Here is an 8698-nt window from a genome sequence, read left to right as displayed (position 1 = left end):
CTGACCATCACCTGTAGAGTCTCATATTCTCTAAGTACCTATTGGACAGCATGGATCAGACAACCTGCAGGGAAAGGACTGGAGTGGATTGGGAGTAAATATACAGGGAATATATACTACAAGGATTCCCTCAAAAACAAGTTTAGTATCTCGTTAGACTCTTCCAGCAACACAGTGACTCTGAATGGACAGAATGTGCAGCCTGAAGACACAGCTCTGTATTATTGTGCCAGAGACCCACAGTAATATGAACCATCATCAGTAGCCTGAACAAAAACCCCTCCATCTCTTTGCAGTTAATACCTGAAACCACCAGAGGAGGCGCTCATATCACATGCACAATATTTGTTTTAATTTCTTTTTTACATGTATTTATTTTACATTTTTTAAGTTGTCAAGCCATACTTTCATTTCATCAAGGGCCATCCATATGTAGGCTACTGTAACTGTTTTAAATTGAAGTTATAAAAAGAATATTTATTTAGAATCAGACATGATCATTCATTCATGAAATTGATTGATTAAAACAAACACCAGGAAACAAAGATTAGTCCATCTGTTCCTGCAAAACGTCAACATTGCCAATTTGCAAAGACTGGAAGGGCGAAAGCCTGAAATGTCACACCAGCACTCAGGTGCAATAAAAAGTATTTTGCAACTGGAGCCACAGTGTGCGAGAGTTCCTTTGTTGTTTTACATTTTCAGCATCTGCCCAACTTCGGGTTTGGATTTGCATGTCTTTCCTTCTTTTCGACACATTGATCTGCTTAAGCCTGAAGGAGATATTTGCTTACTTTATAGATTCAAAATTCTGTACCAGAATATGTTTAAATGTCTAAATGATCTGTTTTAAAATTGAACATGTAACGAAAAACCTATTCAACAAATTTAGATTATAGCCTATACTATTTATAAAGAAATATCTGGCATACTTATGCATCAGTTACTAAACCTACAACAGTAGTGAATCTCAAAAACTGACTTGTACAGCCTCTCGATCAGACAGGAATCAGATCCTGGTAAAGTGGATCAAAACACTGGAGTGGATTGCCTTCACACACAGGCACTCACAGGCACTCACATCTACTACTCCCAGTCAGTCCAGGGTAGATTCATCATCTCCAGAGATGATTCCAGCAGTAAGCTGTATCTCCAGATGAACAGTCCCCCCAACTGAGTGACTGGGGGTTGTTGAGCAGCTGTACAAAAACCTTATACCACTCATCCAATTACATTACTTGAACTAAATCAAGTTAAATAAAACAGTTGCAAGGTCTTTACATTTAAACCATGAGCCGAAATCATGTCGTTGTCTATTTAACCCTTTAGAGGGCAGTCTATGCAAAGTGTCTCTCTCCTCTAACTCTTCATAAGCAGACTTTCAGCTCTGGTCTTTTCATTGATGTTAAACTGACTGACATTATTAGAACCATGGAACTGAAGACTGGCAGCTGTTTACTACTGATGATGGTGTTTATATTCAGTATCAGTGAGTTGTTGGTGATTCTGATATTATACTGTTATACCATAACGCAATAATAAAAAAAGAAAACATCAGAAACTCATTGATTTGTTGGTGCTTCCACCAGGTGTTGAGGGTCAGACTTTGACTGAATCTGAACCAGAAGTTAAAAAGCCTGGAGAATCCCACAAACTGACCTGTACAGCCTCTGTGTTAACGTTCAATAGTTATGAGATGAATTGGATCAGACAGGCTCCTGGTAAAGCATTGGATTGGATTGCCTACATCAGTAGTGGTAGCAGTGGCATCTACTACTCCCAGTCAGTCCAGGGTCAGTTCATCATCTCCAGAGAAAATAGCAGACAGCAGGTGAATCTCCAGATGAACAGTCTGAAGACTGAAGACTCTGCTGTTTATTACTGTGCTAGAGAGTCACAGTGACGGCAGAGCTGTGCAAAAACTGAAGATGTTGAACAAATTCATAATTTCACTTCTCTAAGAAATATAGATCTTAAACTTTGACATAGACACAATACTGAGACACAAACTATCAATTATGAAAATTGTGTATATATATATATATATATATATATATATATATATATATATATATATATATATGTGTGTGTGTGTGTGTGTGTGTGTGTGTGTGTGTGTGTGTGTGTGTGTTTTTTGAAGATATTCTTTTGGCTTTTTCGGCCTTTATTGATAGATTACAGTAGATTGACAGGAAAATTGGGAGAGAGAGAAGGGAAGTGACAAAAGCAAAGGTTGTGGAGAACAGGAGTCAAACTTGCAACACGCTGTCAGGCATTAGCAGCCTATAGGTGCCTGGACCACTACCGTCCAGGCTGGAAATTGAATAGTTTTTTCAGACAGATTTCTCGATTTGTGTGCAGTCATAGGGATTGGTTATTGTTTGTAAATACAGATTTGAACCTTCTGTGTCTTTAAAATTAGAAAAGTATTAAGAATGTTTTAATTAAGGTAGTATGCTGTAGAAATGTCACATTCTAAACAGACTAAAAGGTAATAAAGGTAATAAAGGTAATATGCCATATGTGTCAGTATTTGGATGGAGTCAAGTTTGTTGATGTCTTTAGTATCTACAAAACCATTAATGGCATACTCAAACAAACAAAGAAAAGAGAGGAGCAGAAAAAGCACCTTTCTTTTGCACACAGCACCTAAAAACAGACGCCATTTGTTGCCTACATTACTGCTCCAAGTGGGAGTACGAAAGCCTACTCCCAGTCAGCCCAGGGTCGGTTCATCATTTCCAGAGACAATAACATGGACCAGGTTTATCTCCAGATGAACAATCTGACGACTGAAGACTCTGCAGTTTATTATTGTGCCAGAGAGTCACAGTGACACAGGAGGCTCTAGAGCTGTACAAAAACAAATGTATGCCTCATTGTGAATACCATGAGACAGTTCACAAAGTCATATTCACATGAATATATTTAGACACATACATATTATCTACTGTATTTGAAAAGAAAACAAGTTATGTCCCTGAGTAAGTAGTGTGCTACCAGTTCTTCTTTTTAGTTAACTACATTTCAAACCATCAATATGGTGATTATGTGTGCCTGATTTACATGTGATTTTATAAACTAGTGCTAAAGATAAAATAGTCAACACGCTGCCCACATTTCCATGTGTTCTTGATGTAATCTCTATTTAAATGCAACATGATTTTTTTATAATAGGCCTAATGCATTAGTGTCAAAGTTTATCTCATCATTTAAATTGAAGCCACTCTATATTTCTAGACACAGTTGAAGAATTAAATTAAAAACTGCTCCTTTGATAATTCATGGTAGAACTTTTAATTGCTCAGTCAGTTATGCTAATATTGCTAACTTGATGGTGCCAACAAAATACAACTGTTTGCAGGTTCACTTACAGAAAGATGTGCCACATTTTACACTTGAAGACATCCTATTTCTGGATGTGTTTTGGGAGATGATTTTGAATGTTCAGGGTTTGGATGTTGGTGTTCAGTAAAATGTGAGGGTACCTAGTCTACCATAGTCTTGTACTGGATAACTGTAAACACTGAACAAGTCTGTTGGGCATTTTATTATCTGTGGTACTGCCTGTCAGTTAAGACGTTTTGGTTGACTGACACACTGACTGAACATATTGAACATAAATCTTGCTGTTTGCTGTTGTATGCCTACTGGGGATCAAGGCCACAGTTGTTCAGATAACAGCAGGTTTGTGTTAAAAACACCTCATTAACCCAGACCTGAGGCCGATTCTACAAATGTCTTCTAAATCCTTATAGTTTTCTGGAAAACTGAAAACTGTTGCTATATCAGTGTTGCTCAAACGTTTTCATATCAAGGACCCCCAAAATGACTGGCCTGTAAAGTCACTGGATATATAAAAGTATAAGCTATGCAACAGGATGGATCAATCAGGCTGGCTGCAGGAAAACCTCTCGAGTGGATTTCACACATATGGGATAATGGAGATACTTACTTTATAGTTACGGATATGTTTAATGTATATAATGTATGTAATATGTTTTGCTGACTCTTGCTGTAAACCCATTTGCCCTTTGTTGGGACACTAATAAAGTTGAACCTTGAACCTACTTTATAGTTACAGTACATACCAGAAACTCTGTTTCTTTAAGGGTGCCAAAGAAGTATCACTGTATAATATTTTTTTGTTCATGAGGGGAGTAATTTGTTTAACAAGTGATGTAATCAAAAGATCTACAATTAACTTTGAGTGGGTGCTTCAAGGTAGAAAAATATATGTCCACCGCTTCATGGTAGCTATAACTTCAGAACAGCTAGTTAGCCAGCTATATATTCTGGTTATTAGGTTATTGGATGGCTGCAGCTCTCCTGAACTCTGTTTTTAGATTGATAATTCATAGGTCACTTAATAGTGACCTGAATGGATGAGGTTAAAGTACTGGCTCCCACTATACTACGTCCTGAGAACTTCTTTCTAGAGATAATAATAAAGAGATAATTTTTGATTTTTGTTTTATTGGAGGCAATTTATATTTAAATTTTTGTTTTGTTTTTCAGTACATGCACTTCAATGTCCCATGGGTGAAATAACTTTTTTGCTAAAGTTGTTGCAGCCTTGCAGCACTCAAGCTTGCCTTTCTCTCTCTCTGTTCCCCCTCAGATATTTTTTGGTGCATGTCACTTCCTTCCATTTTTTCCTGTGATAGTGGTGAAACGTCAAAATGGCCATGGACATGAAACTTCTATTTTTATCTGTCTAAGCATGCATTTCCAACTTGCATCGTTCCCAAGTAGGCCGGCGCCAGTCAACTAAATTTTATGTGTTTTGAACCTACAGTAATACATCAGCCCCTCCCTCAGGAAGTCCTGATGCAAATCGCGTCTTCATAGTGTATACTTCTGAGGAGATGATTCGATGTGTTGTTGTTTTGTGAGGAGCAGCTAAGGCCACATCTACAAACTCAGGATGGAGGCCAAACTCTCTCTTCTGTTGATGGCTCTTTGTCTGCCAAGTGAGATTTAATGTCTTTACTGATTTTATAAATATTCCATGTATAATCTCTTCTATCAATTATATCATATCTCTCTCCTTTACCTGCCTCTTTCTCTTGTATTTTATTTTATTATCAGGTTTGAATGGCCAGGCCATGGAGTCCATTCCTTCCACTTCAGTGCAGAAAAGACGACCATAAAACATTTGATTCTCTGATTATTTTTTTTTGAAAACGGCAAAACAAAGGGTATTTATTAAATATAGTGTATCATATAATTAAATATAAAATAAAATAAAATCACAGGAAAAAAAGTTTAATGGTCATGATTCACCAGGACCCTGGATGGCTTGATTCCAGGCTTAAATGAATTGATATAAATATTTTTGGAAATGTCAATGGGAAAAATGCATTGACTATTTTGAAGTGGAACCAGAAAATGGCCGCCACTGCTATGCCCTATAAATAGAGATGATACCAACAGCATGGTATATCTGAGACTGTCTAACCTGAAGCCAGAGGACTCTGCTGTGTATTACTGTGCTAGAGACCACAGTGCTGTGTGAGAGTGGAAAAGCTGCTCAAAAACGTTGTCTTAGTCTACAGGGGGCAGTAAACCATCATACTTCAGTCAACACTCAATCTGGGAACCCATTGCCAAATGAAAAGGAAAAAACATCGGTGCAGTTATAGGTAAAAACATGAATCAGCCTGTTATAGCGCCACCATGAGGCTGATTAGAACATTTTCAAGTGGCAATTCTTCCTCAGCATAGTGGAAATATGCGTGCAAAATGTCAAGGAAATTGCATGCTGTGTTCATGATTTGAGGCGTTTTGTTAAAAACGGAGCAGTCCCGCAAACTTTGGAAGCCAATTGTTTTGCCAATCAGGATGGAATCTGAAAAATCTGAAAGACCTGTTTCGTTTAATGACTATAGAGATACTGTGTACCGATTTGCGGGATTGTTGGACAAAATCTGTAGGAGTACTGTAAAAAAATCGGCCTCCTGGTGGCTCTCTAAAAGGCCCATGTCAAAAATTTGGGGCAGAGGTTCTGAATTGGCATCCAGGGAGTGTGTGTGCACAGTTTCACTGCGAGCAAGCCAACGGTGCCGGAGATTAGCTGTCCACAGACAGAATGACGGACACACGGACGGACGGACACACGGACGGACGGACAGGGTGCAAAACATACTCTCTCGCCATGCCTTTCGGCCTGGCGGAGACAATAATAGAAACCACATTAAATTCCTTGGAATGGGTTTGGTGATTCCTCGATTCACACAAGAACAAAAAAATATGTTCTCACTCTAAGTGACATTAAACTTGATATACTTCAGCCTGGACGGCTGGCATAGTGGTTCAGGCACCGAGCCTCAATGTTGCCTGACAGAGAGTCGCGAGTTTGAGTCCCGATCCTGACGGCCTTTGAAGCATGTCACTCCCCATCTCTCTCCCCATTTCCTGTCAGCCTACTGTCATATCAATAAACATTCAATGAAGTTAGTCTAGGATGTTTTAGTCAGAAGCGCTTTTTAATACCGTTAAATGAGATAGCTGGTTTTTACGGTTTCTGCCTGACGGCGACAATATGTATTACTGATTAATTGAGTACAATGGACCACAATGAAAGTCTTTGGGACTGGGACTGGGATTGAAAAGTGATATAATCTCATCTGAACCTGAAAACCTTTGATAAGCAATTCCTCTTTCAACAACCAGTTTCAATACCACATGAAGTAAGCTACATCATCACAGAAACTATAAAGGATAACTGAGCTTTGAATTTCAACATAAGCAGAAATCATGTCATGTATCCAATGCAAACCAGAGGGCGGTATACTGTATGCAAAGTGTCTCTCTCCTCTATCTCTTCATAAGCAGACTCTCAGCTCTGGTCTTCTCATTGATGTTAAACTGACTGATATTAGAACCATGGAACTGAAGACTGGCTGCAGTTTACTACTGATGGTGTTCATATTCAGTATCAGTGAGTTGCTGGTGATTCTGTTACTAATACTGTTATACAACACATTAATAATTTCTAAATTGAAAGAAAAAAAAACAGTAAAAAAAACTCATTGATGTGTTGGTGTTATCACAGGTGTGGAGGGTCAGACTTTGACTGAATCTGAACCAGCAGTTAAACATCCTGGAGAATCCCACAAATTGACCTGTACAACCTCTGGATTAACATCATTCAGTAGTTATGGCATGGCTTGGATCAGACAGGCTCCTGGTAAAGGACTGGAGTGGATTGCCATTGCCTACAGTAGCGGTAGCCCCTCCTGCTACTACTCCCAGTCAGTCCAGGGACGGTTCATCATCTCCAGAGACAATAGCAGAGAGCAGGTGTATCTCCAGATGAACAGTCTGAAGACTGAAGACTCTGCTGTTTATTACTGTGCTAGAGAGTCACAGTGACACAGGAGACTGCAGAGCTGTACACAAACTAAAGATGTTGAAGAACTTCCTCTTTTAACTTTTCTAATTACTGTATACAGTATGATATCATCAATGTTGCTATCGCCACAATCACGCCAATTGCACTCCCCATGAAGGAAATATGTACATGGAAATATGTTCTTTTAGATTAGAACATATTTCTTCAAGTATTTGTGCTGTCTTGTATGAAGTTTTGTACCACTCCTTTTTTTATAGCCAAAACCCAACATAAAATACAGAAAAGATTAACTAAATACTTCACATTACTCTATTTAGGAGATTCAGTTATATCTATAGTGACACTGGCTGTAAGACAAAATATAAATCTGCTCCTGTACTATTGTGATGGACAGTACAGTTTTAAAAGAATATGACACTCAGGCCACAAGGCCATGAATAATATTAATAATAGCAATTTGTGTCATTATGTAAAACACATATTTGGTTTCCTATTCCTAACAGCCCTCATATAAATGTCATTTATTTGTGGTTGAGAGATGCAGAGTCTCAGTCTGTCCCTTTGAGAAGAGCAGCTCCCATCAACTCATCTTCAAATCAAACCATGTTCTCTGTAGCTCTGCTGCTGCTGCTGGCAGCTGGATCCTGTGAGTCTCTATAGATTGTTTATGAACCAAGACAGTTGTTATTCTACATTGTAAACAGTTACATTTATTACTGAAGGTTTCTCTTTTCACACAGGTGTGAACAGTGAGACACTGACTCAGCCAGCCTCCCTGACTGTCCAACCAGGTCAACCACTGACCATCACCTGTAGCGTCTCATATTCTCTTGGCATTTGGACAGCATGGATTAGAAAACCTGCAGGGAAAGGACTGGAGTGGATTGGAGTGAAATCTACGGGTAGTACATATTACAAGGATTCCCTCAAAAACAAGTTTAGTATCTCGTTAGACTCTTCCAGCAACACAGTGACTCTGAATGGACAGAATGTTCAGCCTGAAGACACAGCTGTGTATTATTGTGCCAGACACCCACAGTAATATGTATCATCAGTAGACCTGAACAAAAACCCCTCCATCTCTTTGCAGTTAATACCTGAAACCACCAGAGGAGGCGCTCATATGACATGCACAATAGTTGTCTCCGCCAGGCCGAAAGGCATGGCGAGAGAGTATGTTTTCGCCCCTGTCCGTCCGTCCGTCCGTCCGTCCGTCCGTCCGTGTGTCCGTGTGTCCGTCCGTCCGTCCTGTCTGTGTGTTACCACCAAATCTCCGGCACCGTAGGCCCGGTCGCTGCGAAACTGTGCACACACACTCCCTGGATGCCAATTCAGAACCTC

The 8698-nt window shown here is 39.3% G+C and overlaps 1 gene segment (V, D, J or C); it reads left to right on the top strand.

Moving 5' to 3' along the window:
- Positions 1-6888: 6888 nt before the first annotated feature.
- LOC308099533 (Ig heavy chain V region 914-like) lies at positions 6889-7377 on the top strand. The segment is given in 2 exons: positions 6889-6943; positions 7058-7377.
- The last annotated feature ends 1321 nt before the right edge of the window (positions 7378-8698 follow it).

Source organism: Gymnoscopelus braueri (assembly GCF_963280865.1).
Source record: "Gymnoscopelus braueri genome assembly, chromosome: 13".
NCBI lineage: Eukaryota > Metazoa > Chordata > Actinopteri > Myctophiformes > Myctophidae > Gymnoscopelus > Gymnoscopelus braueri.
This window is presented reverse-complemented; position numbering and strand designations above follow the sequence as displayed.